This window comes from Erpetoichthys calabaricus, chromosome 9, assembly GCF_900747795.2.
Source record: "Erpetoichthys calabaricus chromosome 9, fErpCal1.3, whole genome shotgun sequence".
Lineage (NCBI taxonomy): Eukaryota > Metazoa > Chordata > Cladistia > Polypteriformes > Polypteridae > Erpetoichthys > Erpetoichthys calabaricus.
Genome location: NC_041402.2, coordinates 99214154 through 99226556, shown reverse-complemented (window position 1 = coordinate 99226556; position 12403 = coordinate 99214154). Strand labels below are relative to the sequence as shown.

General features: G+C 38.2%; 1 protein-coding gene across 1 annotated transcript in view; it reads right to left on the bottom strand.

Annotated features, from left to right (window-relative positions):
- LOC114658003 (DBH-like monooxygenase protein 2 homolog) overlaps window positions 1–12403 on the bottom strand; it is a 63721-nt gene that overhangs the window by 22710 nt on the left and 28608 nt on the right. The gene's annotated exons all lie outside the window — the stretch shown is intronic.

The window sequence follows — 12403 nt, the reverse complement described above, 5'->3', positions numbered from 1 at the left end:
TTGGGGGTTGCTGGCAGGATTGGCACTCCAACCATCATTCAGACCAAAAACCGTTTTTTATTTTTGTTATGATATGGATTTTTCTTATACTGCAACACCGGTTTAAATAGCCTAAATAATGTTCGGAAAATGGCACAGCGGGAAACTGTTTAAGGGGGGACCTTAAAAACTGCTTGACCGCTAAACATGCATGCAATGGAGTACATGCGTTAGCGAAGGTATTGAACGGTGAAGATGGACAGAGAACATTCTGAAACTGAAGCTGTAGCAGGCGATAATGTTGAAAATGATGACACAGAAGAACTTTTGCCAAAAAAAGGAGCCGTGTCTGTTGTCTGGAGATATTTTGGTTTTAAAAGGTTGAATGTGGACCATTATGTTCAAATGTGTGAATGCTGTTTCTATACTACTGGATAATACTGCAAGTCAACTTGTACTTGTTTTATTTTTTTTCAATACTGTGTAGTGTACCTGGGTACTGTGTAATAGTGTGACAACATATTGACTTTATTCTCGACATTTCCACTTTAATCTTGACACTTATGTCGAGATAAAGTCGACATGTTGACTTTATTCTCATAATTTGTCATTAAAGTAGAACATCGTAAACTAAACTTTATCTTAAAATTAATATTTAATTTACTAGATTTCTCAAACCCCATCATAAGTTATGTAGCACATTAAATGCTTTGTGTTAAGTGTTCCTCGAGCCATTTTAATCGCTACATGCTTCTTAAACTGACTTCCTCTTGCACTAAGAGGAGGTGCAGGCAGCGATCACCACACAGAATACATTAATTTCATGATATTCCTGCTCCCTGAACATTTAGAATGCTAAGATAAATACTTGGTATAATTTTCATGATGAAATGCATTAAAGCTTCACAGCAAGGAGGTCCCGGTTGTTCCCTGCCTTGAATTTGCATGTTTTTCTGATGGGTTTACTTGGCGTTCCTCAGTTTACTTTCAAAGTCATGTAGGATGTGGGGTTTTGTTATGCTATATTGACCCTAGTGTATGTATTGCTTGTATTCACCCTGCGATGTGCTAGCACCCCATTCAGGATTTGCTCCTGCTTCACACACAATGCTTGCTGGGATGGGACACAACCCTGAATGGATTGCATAATTAAACATGTATAATGAAGATTTTTTTAAAGTTCTGAACATTCCACGGTCTAAGTTTATAAATAGGTTTAATTTCACAAAGACGCTTATCGTGTGGTGATTGGTTATGTGGAGAAAGAAAAAGGAAGGATAAGGACTAGGGGTTTTGGTACGTCAGACAGAGACAGAACACATACAATAAAGAAAGCCTGTTCAGAAGAACATCCATTGAATTCTGTGTTTGTGTCTCTGACCACCAGCTCACGAATCCAACATATACACAATATTTAAGTTAAACCTGTGCGATACCCATTCATACATCCAGTTTTTTGGAGCCTTGTCACACCTGCCATAAAGTTCTCTACACTGAACGTACACCTGGGGACCTCTTACTTTGAGTGAGCAGCACTACCGCCACACTACTGCTTTAATGCATTTCATCATGAAAATGATATCTAGTATTTATCTTAGCATTCTAAATTTTCAGAGAGCAGGAATATCATGAAGTGAATGTATTCTGTGCAGCGATCGCTGCCTGCGCCTCCTCTTAGTGCAGAGGAAGTCAGTTTAAGAAGCGCATAGCAATTAACAACTGGGTCGTGGAACATTTAACACAAAGCATTTAATGTGCTACATTAACTTATGACGGGGTTTAAGAAAATCTAGTAAACATTGACTTTAGGATGAACTTTACTTTACAACATTCTACTTTAATGACAAAATAAACTATGAAAATAAAGTGGAAATGTCGACTTATATAGTTGTTTTTTCTTCACAGTGTCCATATTTTTTTTTCTTTACCACGGCCCTAATACGCTTCCATAGGGCTATACCGCAAATAGCATTATAAATGCAAGTTGCAGTTTTATTATTTATGTATATAGCTGAGCTTGAAGCAAGGTCCATATTAATGCAATTTGCCTTAATGATGATTCAGTTGGTAAAGATGTCATCGCCAAGTTGCACATGTTTTATTTTATTTTATTTTTATTTGGTGAATACTGTGTAATGCACCTGGGCTTGAAGTCTTGAAGTAATAGTATTATTACTGGAAGTTGCACTATTATTTATTTTATTGTTATTATTTATTAGTTTAAATATTATGCATTTTAATGATGGTAACGTTTTTTAAAAAGTCACTTTAACGTGTCAGTGGACAGAGATTGTTAACATTAACAGAAAGTGTAGTTGGTTTACAAAAAATATTTACTATTCATTCCTTTTCTAAGACATGTTCAGTGCAATACAACTTTTGACAAGCACCTCTGGATATTTTACTAAATCTAAATTCTTCTTTGGATGGTTGAATATATGTTGTCAAAATTTTAGTTTAAGTTGTTTGCAAAATTTGTTCAATAAAAAGGTTCTATATTTTGACTGCAACTATCATGCAATGTGATTCCTTCTCTTCATTAGTGCCACCCCCTTGAAAATCATCATTTATCAGACCATGCAAACGTGTATTAATACTTGTATGCACATTAAAATGTTTTTTTGTACAATGTACAATGCTCATGACAGTTGAATAGGTTATTCTTAGCCAGTCTACTGCAGTAATTGCAGTGCAAAATGTGGTTAACATCCACTTATGCATGGGAAAAAAATACCGCTGAATACCATGAAACCGGTATAATTTTGAAAAATATCGTGATATAGAATTTTGGTCATACCACCCAGCACTACCAGTGTGGTGCTGAGGTGCCACCTGCTGCACTCAAGTCCCAATCCAGATGAGTTGTCGCGTAGTGGGTGTAGCAACGTGATGTCAACGCATTCTCCCAACCTCTCTCCTGACAATTTGCAAAAGCCAACTGTTCTTTACCAGTTATTAATATTTAATAGCTGAGTGACATCATACTTATTATGTTAGGAAATGGTCAAACGTACATCAACATGCTTTGCAATATACATAATTATACATTTAAAAGATCCCAGGTTAATATGAGAAAACTCTTACAATTTAAACTTGAAACTATAGTTAAATTTTAGACCACATAGTTATTTGTCATGTATCATAGTCCACTACTTGAATTTTAGCTTTTGAATCTGCTTACAGACTCTACTGTAGAATACTTTATTCAGCCTATGACTACACTATAAAAAACTGGCTTTACTAGCTAAGAAACTAAGTAATTTTTTCACAATTAAACAATGCTGAAAACGTACTTTATTAACTTTGTTTCAAATAGAATCATTGCTTGCTTTGCTTTATTCTGCGGTTGTACAGTGTTTAATTTCTAAACTACTTTAAGTTTAAAATAAAGATACAGCTTTGAACATTTAAATGATTGCACCATAATTATGTACACATGAGTTCACCTCACTAAACTAAAGAATACCCACAGAAGAACTGGGCAATCAAATGGCCTTACTCGATTGGATTTTCACTTTAGATGACTTGAGATTTTAATTTTTTTCTAAAACTGTGTAAAATGGAGTTTTTTTCTCTCATATATTGTCAACTGTCAATACTTTATGCAATGTTATTTATGGTGTCATAATTTCCATTATTAAGAAAACTAAAGCTATGAAACTTTATGTTTAACAATATGTTGCATTTGTATTGATATGTGTGAAAATATTTAACACCCAAATTCCAGAAGCCTACGAAAAAACTCATAATCCTGGTCCACCTTAAATCCGTTCACACCTCTACCATCAGCGTCTTTTGTTTAGTAAATGCGTCGATCAGCGCAAGCAGCCTGCTGTCCCATCCCCCACCTTGACGGAGCTCAGCTCATGGGCAAAAAGGTCTCCCAGCTCAAGCCAAAGCTCCTTATCTGCGTGTGGGGTGCCTGGAGTTCTTTAGGGTAAATAATACAATATATTGCTATTTGGAATACATGCATTTCATGCGTGTCTGGGTAAAGATCTGGGTAAGTGTAGGATGAAAGGAAATCGAGAAATGCAGAACACATACCTAAAACAAAAACTTTTTCCATGTTAAATTAATAATGATAAAAAGATGTATAATGTGTGAAGACTTTAGTCCAAATATCAAATAAACATGTGAGGTTTTATTCAATAATATAACCAAAGGAAAAAAAAAGCATTCGATTTACATGTGGCTGTCAATGAGTTAAAAACTCAAGCTCAAATGTCAATCAACAGGGAGTGTGCAGATATTCTTGAATAGTGTAGAGGTAAGAACTGCTGCCTTATAACCCAAAGGTCCCGGGTTTGAGACCAGGTGCTCCATATTTTGAGTAGTGAGCTGCTATTATTATTATTATTTCTACAATATAATAAAAACATACATTTGATTTGAGTCTGTAACACCCGGTGTAAATTTTGGCTACTTGTAAAAGTTAGCACTTGTTTTTTTATTATTTAGTTTTATTCTCTCAGTGACGTTCACCTGGTACAACAAACTTGCCTGTCCCTCTTTGAGTTGATGGCATTTATCTCCATTCTTTTCACAAGAGCAGCGCTGTGACTGATGCCTGCTCAGAACTGTTTGTTGTAGCGGCAATCAAAGATATGATGTCCCGTTACAGCTATCAGACTGGACAAAGGAAGGACCGTAGCAACAGACAGCTTCTTCTCAGTGCTATGGTCAGCTAATAGACTTCTGTAACGCAACACAACTCTGCTTGGCACCATAAGTAAAATGGGACTTACACCTGCAGCTAAAGTCACTTCAGTACGCGAGCAATTTGCCACACTAGTTTTTAGATCTGACAGTGCATTTAAAACAACTAAAAAGTGGGACTGATTAATGAAATTTGCATCAGAGAGTTTAGAAGCAAAATAGTTAACTTTGACCAATTTATCCTTTAGCCAGATCATTTTCCAAAAGACATACGTAGGTCTAGGATGAATGGGAGATATAACTCTGTGCATTTCTTTGAAAAATGATAATATCAGCATAAAGAAAGGATCTATGGAAGGTGCTGTGTTATGGTATTGCATTAATTGAGGAGTAGAAGCAGATGCCAGTGGTTCAAGTGTGAGATTCAAAAATAGTGAGGAGATACTGCATCCCTGTCTGCCACCTTTGGATATAGGAAATGGATAAAAGATTGCCCCTATTGTCATTATTAGTGTTGTTACCTGTCAGAATTTCAGTTGAGAATGTCCTTATTTCTTTAAATTTTAGATGTAAATAATGGTATTATTTTTGTTGTAATTTACAGACTCCAAACTCAACATGCTTTGCCTAACAGAAACCTGTCAAAAAGCAAATGATTTTACATCTCTCATGGAGGAAACACCATTTACTTTGCAGAACCTCACAGCTCAAGACAAGAATAAGGAGTCTCAATAATTGTTAAAACTAAACTAAACATCAAAAGAATCTCAATTGACTACCCATCCTTCTATCCTTGCTTATTCTATGTCTGATCTTTTCTGTCTTCACCTATTCCATCAACACTAGATAGCCTTGTTAATCACAATAACACAGCCCCTCTTTCAGCACTAGACAAAACAGCTTCTTTAAAGCATAAGGAGGTTTTGTTTTAGCACTCAGCTCCATGGCACATTTCAGAGTTACAGTGTCTGAAAATAGCTGGCCGAAGCCTTGACAGAATGTCACGTAAGACTGGCCTCACCGTGCACATCCAGGCTTTCTCTGACCATCAAAGGGCTTAAAGGCAGAATAATAGAACGTGCTCATGAAAACCCAAGGGTTTTTCTTCTCTGGAGTTAATAAACTATTTCAGTCTGCATCTGTCCGAATTATTTCCTCTATCGAAGTCTGTGAAAAATTCCTGCACTTTTTCTGCAACAAAATTAAAGATGTAAATAATTCAACTAACATAAATCCATCATCCATTTATATGTTTCCCTGTCTTCCCACTCCATCCAGCTCTTTTTCTAAAATTTCACCAGTCACATCTTCATTTGTTATTGACCTGCTTTGTAAGATGAGGCCCACTACCTTTGTACTGGACCCTATCCTATGTGAATTTCCCATCGGGATTAATAAAGTATCTATCTATCTATCTATCTATCTATCTATCTATCTATCTATCTATCTATCTATCTATCTATCTATCTATCTATCTATCTATCTATCTATCTATCTATCTATCTATCTATCTATCTATCTATCTATCTATCTATCTATCTATCTATCTATCTATCTATCTATCTATCTATCTATCTATCTATCCCCACCACACTTCTTAAATCATACCTTCATGCCATAATCCCAATGGTTACGGCAATAATAAATACATCCCTTGACACTGGCTTTGTTCCAGCCACTTTTAAATTCGCTTCTGTAACCCCAATGTTAAAAAAAATCTGGTCTTGATGCTGACAATCTTAACAATTTTTGGCCAATTTCTCATGTGCCTTTTCTGCCGAACATTTTTGAGTGTGTTGTAGCCTCCCAACTCACCAATTACTTAACCTCTAATAAATTGATGGAACCAATTTCAGTCTGGTTGTGGGGCACAGCAGAGCTGTGAAACTGCTCTGCTTCGGGTAACTAATGATTTTCTTATGGCTGCGGACTCGAGACAAACCAGCAAATTAATTTTGTTGGATCTTACTGCTGCATTTGACATCGTTAGACATGACATTCTACTGTCCAGAATGGAGAACATGCTGGGTATCTCTGGCACTGCCCTCCAGCAGTTTAAGTCCTATCCGACTGACAGGCAAGAGTTTGTTAGTCTTGGCAACAGCATATCCACCTCAGCGCCGGTCACACAAGGAGTTCCTCAGGGTTTTGTCCTTGGCCCTGTGCTCTTCTGTATCTATATGCTTCACTTTGGCCATATCATTCGTAGCAATGGACTGGGTTATCATTTTATGCAGTTGACACTCAACACTATTTCAATCTTAAAAATGAAACTTTATCAGGGCTTTCTCAGCTCACAACTTGCCTCAGTGAAATTAAAATCTGGTTGGAGCAGAACTCTTTAAAATGAAATTGCAACAAAACTGAATTCCTGCAAATTGGCACTAAAGTGCAGCTTATGAAAATGAGCTCCTTCTCAGTCACTCTTGATGGAGATCTCATCAGAACTTCTTCTAATGCAAGGAACCTTAGTGTCATTTTTGATTCCTCTTTTTCTTATTCTGCCCTCACAAACCACATTAAGAAACCTTCCTACGTTCAGCTCTGTAACATATCCCATGTCTGCTCATTCCTCTCCTTTTCTAATGCTGAGAAACATTTCCATGCTTTTATCACATCCCACAACTCTTTACTGGCAGGTGCTCCTTCTAATTTTATATCACAACTCCAGCTGATTCAACATGAACCAGCAACAACAATCTCATAACACCCATCTTGCTTCGCTTCTACTGACTCCCTGTGTCTTACAGACTTTAAAAGTAAAACTCCATTATTAACCTACAACGGTTTAAATGGCCTTGCACCGCACTACAGTACATCAGTGATCTTCTCCATCACTATGCTCCTGTTCGCCTACTATCGTCCTGTGATTCCTTCTTATTGTGTGCAACACTAACCTGCACTCTATGGGTGATAGGGCCTACAGCTATATAGCACCCTGATTTTGGACGCTCAGTATAATTTGAGTGTGTGTTATATGACAAATGATGTTATTTGTTAGGCTTTTGTTTAGTATTGAATGTATTATTTTACTCTAGTTTATTGTCTTTTATTCCATTTAAGGCCTTTGTATGTCCTGTATCTATCTGTTTCTTATGTTCTATTTAGGAAACATCTGTTTGATATGTAACAATGTTACATATACCTTCTGTTTCTTTATGAGACTCTGTGAAGTGCCTTGAGCATGTGAAAGGTGCGATATAAATAAAATGTATTATTATTATTATTATTATTGTTATTATTGTGAACAGTATTATCATTTGTTTATCACATTTTCTTGGTTGCCGCTGTTTCACATGTTATTTTTCATAGGTGACTCAATGTTGTTAGTGGGTGCAATGCCTGTTGCTAGCGACGTGTGCCAGTGGCAATGCTGAGTGTGAGATCATTGTGCCATTGTTATGAAAAACGGTGGTACTCACTGATTGGTATCCACATTTCCCTTAAAATAAGGAAATTACCTTGCCATTGTTAAAGACAGTATCACTTCAAAAAATAAAAGAAAGATTTTTTTTTTTTTGATTTGGCTACCTAAAGAATTTAGTACTAGGGTGTTGTACCATGTTAGTCATTATGAATGTAGTGAGAAGTCAAGCAAATGACACCTTTTATTGACTAACTAAAAAGATTACAATGTCCAAGCTTTCGAGGCAACTCAAGCCCCTTCTTCATCTTGCCTGAAGGACATTTGGTCATTTTGGCCATTTGACAAAACTCACGAATCTCTGATTTTCAGATCCCCGACCTGTTTGAGCACTTTGCCCAAGCCTAGTCACCTGACAACTGTGTCGTAGCCCAGATCAAGGTGATCAGTTTCATGATCCTCCAACAGTATAACAAACTGTCTGTGATTTAATGCCCTAGCTCTAATGAAATTAGCTGCTTTTGCAGTTTAGCTAACAATTTCTCTGCAGTCCTCACCTTCTACTCTTCAGAAAAAATTATTTATTTTTCAGTGTGCTTGATTTTAAGTGATGGCTCAAATTGAAGTATTTAAATGCAGCAATGTGATCTTTACATACTAAACAGATTGCTTCACCGCTAACGTCTGTGAAAAATACTTGGGAGTCCAGAATTTGTTGAATGATTTGTTTTCTGCATCAACTTTTTGTTTTTTTTTATCACTTTCTGTTGTGTCTTTGCACAAAATGCAGACGGGATGCAGATTAACACAGGTGCCATCTTCCTTTATTCAGTATAACATGAATAATCTCTGTATCACCCCTTTCTCTGATGGAATCTCCCACAGTTTTCCTCTTTTATATTCCATCCTTTCTGACACAATCTCCCACAATTTCCCATACATCTCAATTCTGATCTGCATCTGCACATCTAGCTGTGATAAAGACTGACACACCCAGACAAGTATTTCCATCTGAACCTTCAATGGGCCAAACAGAACCAGACCACAGGCTGCATTCAGCCCACGGTCCATAGAATGCCCAGGTCTGCTCTACACCTTACCTCTACTGGGAGAGCCTGGTTAGGCCAGGCACATTGTTCTGCCTCAGCTGCTATGTCTGCATACTTATACATAAGAATTTTGTATTCATATGCTTCATCAACTGCTGCCTCCCATGACACATTTAACCACAATAAACAAGGACTTTTGCAAGGTTGACCATAAGATCAGGTTTGACCTAAGACTAGATGTAATAATTTCTGGTAGAAAAATGAGCTTCTGATTTAGATCAACTTGCATCTTCCAGTCCCAGGAAGTCCCCAGGAGGGTCAGTAACATTTTTGTACGTGGTTTCACTGGAGGTTGTTCTGCATTTATGAAGGGTAATTGCCAGTTGTTGTAGAACCTGTTTTTGCCTCCAGGTATAGTGGCGTTGGGACAGACTGGTTTTGCAGCTGGTGAGGATGTGCTTTAACGATGCTGTGGTTTAGCTGAGTAAACATGATTGATCTTCTTCAAACCATTAATGTAGGTTCATGGTTATGGGAAGAACATTGTAGGTTGCTTTGCCGATGAAGCTACTGTGACTTCCATTTCCTATAGATCCCTCCAGGTGAGATTCTAATGCTCCATATTTTCCCAGCTAGTCCACTGGACCTGTTTGCACTATGAGGCTGCCCTTACACGTTTCTTTGCCTCTTCTTGCTGCCGGACTTCAGTAACCATCAGCTTTCTTCTCTGGATAGTTGTTGCCCTATGTCATGTGGATTGACTTGTCCCTAACCCAAACCAACCTTTTCCTTGTTGCAGCTGTCCCACAATGTCTGTATGGCTAAGAACAGATATTGCTGACTGTACACCATCAGATGGAGTCGATTTCCTGGCAGTTGCCTATCTAGGAGCAGCCACTAATATTGTAGCATCTTGAGACTCTGTAAATGTCATGTCCAGTCCAATCTGCAGTTTTCCTAAGCATTCTTTTAGGTCTGTCTGCAGGAGGTCGATGCCCTCTTTCTCCTCCAACAAGGATTTCTACCATCATTTCCTCAATACCCTTCTCTCTTTGACAAGGCACTCAATTTCTTGTTGCCTTGTAGAATTAGAAGGGATTGCTTTTTTCTTTTTTGGTTCTTTTGTTCCGAATCTTTCTGCTCCATAAGAATATGTCATATTGCCCATTTGGTCCAGTTTCCTTTCCACTGTTCCTCGGAGATCACTCAAGTTCTTGCATAGGTCTGTGTCTGATATCCATTCTTCTTTGCTGCTGGATTTTGGCTACTTCACTTGTGGTCTGTGGCCTTGGAAGTTCTTCTCCAAAGCAAACTGCGTCTGGCTGGGTTCCAAGTTCTCAGATGTTGTGCTTACATTACACTCCTTGGCCATGGGGATATTGATGCTCAGTGGACTATTGATTAAATCCTGTCACTGAGCTTGATTCAACTGACTAACCTTTCTCTTAAGAGATAATGGTCAAAGAGAGGTCCTGGTCTCAGGGACAGGGACAATGCCGTTTATCAAGCATATATTTATTGTGTGCTGTAAGGGCCAAACAAAACAAAGGAAGGCAGTTTTTCAACAGACTGCTTGTAATTGGAAAGTTTTCCTTTTAGAAACCAGCCATTAAATTTCCTGTTCTGTTGCTAATTTTAATTTATAAAACTGCAGTTTACAATAAGTTACATGTTGCATTACAATGTTTTAGTCCTGAAGTTGACTACTTCATAATCAAGTTTACAAAAGAAAAAATAAATTAGTATTTAATTAAATTAGTATTAGCTAAAATTGTGTCAGATAGTTCATATTTGTAATTTGTCATCTCTCTCTATATATAAAATCCAACGTTTGTCTGTATATCTGTCTTTTCATGAGAGAACTACTGATTTAGATCGTTTTTTTTCTATGATTTGCTTGAACATTCCTGTTGATTTTACAACCTCCCTCACTGCGCTACATATCATAGTTAGCTTGCGGTACCAATTTATTTGCACGAATCCGAGAGAGACGCAGCAGGCCGAGGGGAGTGGGAAGCGTGACATTAGGAGAGGGGAGTCGTCGACCTCTGCATTTTGGAGTGTACCTTGCCTCTGCTTAGCTAGCAATACTTTTTTGTTTATTGATTTTTAAAGTTTGTCCTCTTTCACTACTATGCCGTGGGGGGCGACTAGTTCTAAATAAAATTTTACTTTTCGGTATATGTTAATATGTTGCATGTTTTTTCCTTAAAGTTTAATATTTGTTAGTCTATGTCTGCTCTCTTGAGACTGTTCTCCAAGAATTCAGCTATTCAAAAAGTAAATCACTATGTAGTGGGTCAGCACCTATATATATGGAAACACTTGTGAGGTCCTAAGCTCATTGCTTTGTATCAAATCTTAGTCCAGACACTTTTAAAGTGTAGTTCCTGGCTGGTGGAATGAGTTGTCCACCTCCATTCGAAACTCTGACACCATTAGTATATTCAAGAAGTGTTTGAAAACCCTTATTTGCTGAATGTCTGTCTAACTAATAGCTATTAGATTTTGTAAATCTGGTAATTGTAACTAACTTATATTATGTTTTGAGATTTTCACTTGTAGAAATTTTGTGCTCTTGTCTTGTAACTTTTGTTCTCAATCAGTTCCCAGACTGATGTTACTTAATTAGGTTGACCTCTTTTGTAAGTTGCTTTGGATAAAAGTGTCTTCTAAGCAAATAAGTGTGAATGTATACACAGTGGTTACACATGCAAACAGTTCAAGCTGTGTCTTGATAATCTTCTGAAACCTGCCCATGTTGAGACATGGAGAGTAATAAGGAGTGTAAAGGACAGCCGGGTCCCATGCCCGGCAGGGACACCCCTGCTGCATCTGTTCCGGGGGAGCAGCCATGGACACTTCAATACCTCCCCCGGGATGCTTGGTGGCTGCCTCCCTGGTGGACGATGATTCCCCAACCTGGCGCATGGCTCCATGGGAGATGGAGTCCTCCACAGCCTGGTTGGGGGCTTGGATGGCCGCTAGGGGGAGCTGCATGGAGTTTTGCAGCCCGGCTGGTCAAATCTTCAGCCCCACCCGGAAATGCAATTAGGACCAGGTGGTCAAGCACCAGGAACGCTTCTGGGTGGGGTATAAAAAGGGCCAGCCACCACCACTCGGGTCGGGAGGAGGAGGATTACGCTTGCAGAGGAGTGGTGGGAGAGGAGAAAAGAGTGCTGTTATTGTTGTTGGGTGGAATAGAGTGCTTTTGGGACTGTGTATTGCCTGTGGGTCACGGGGAAGATGTGTGCCCACGGGTGAAGAAGAAAATAAAAATCCTTGTGTTTTATACATGCCTCTGTGTCGTTCTGTGCCGGGTCAGGTGCCTATATAGCGCCTTTTCTACAGG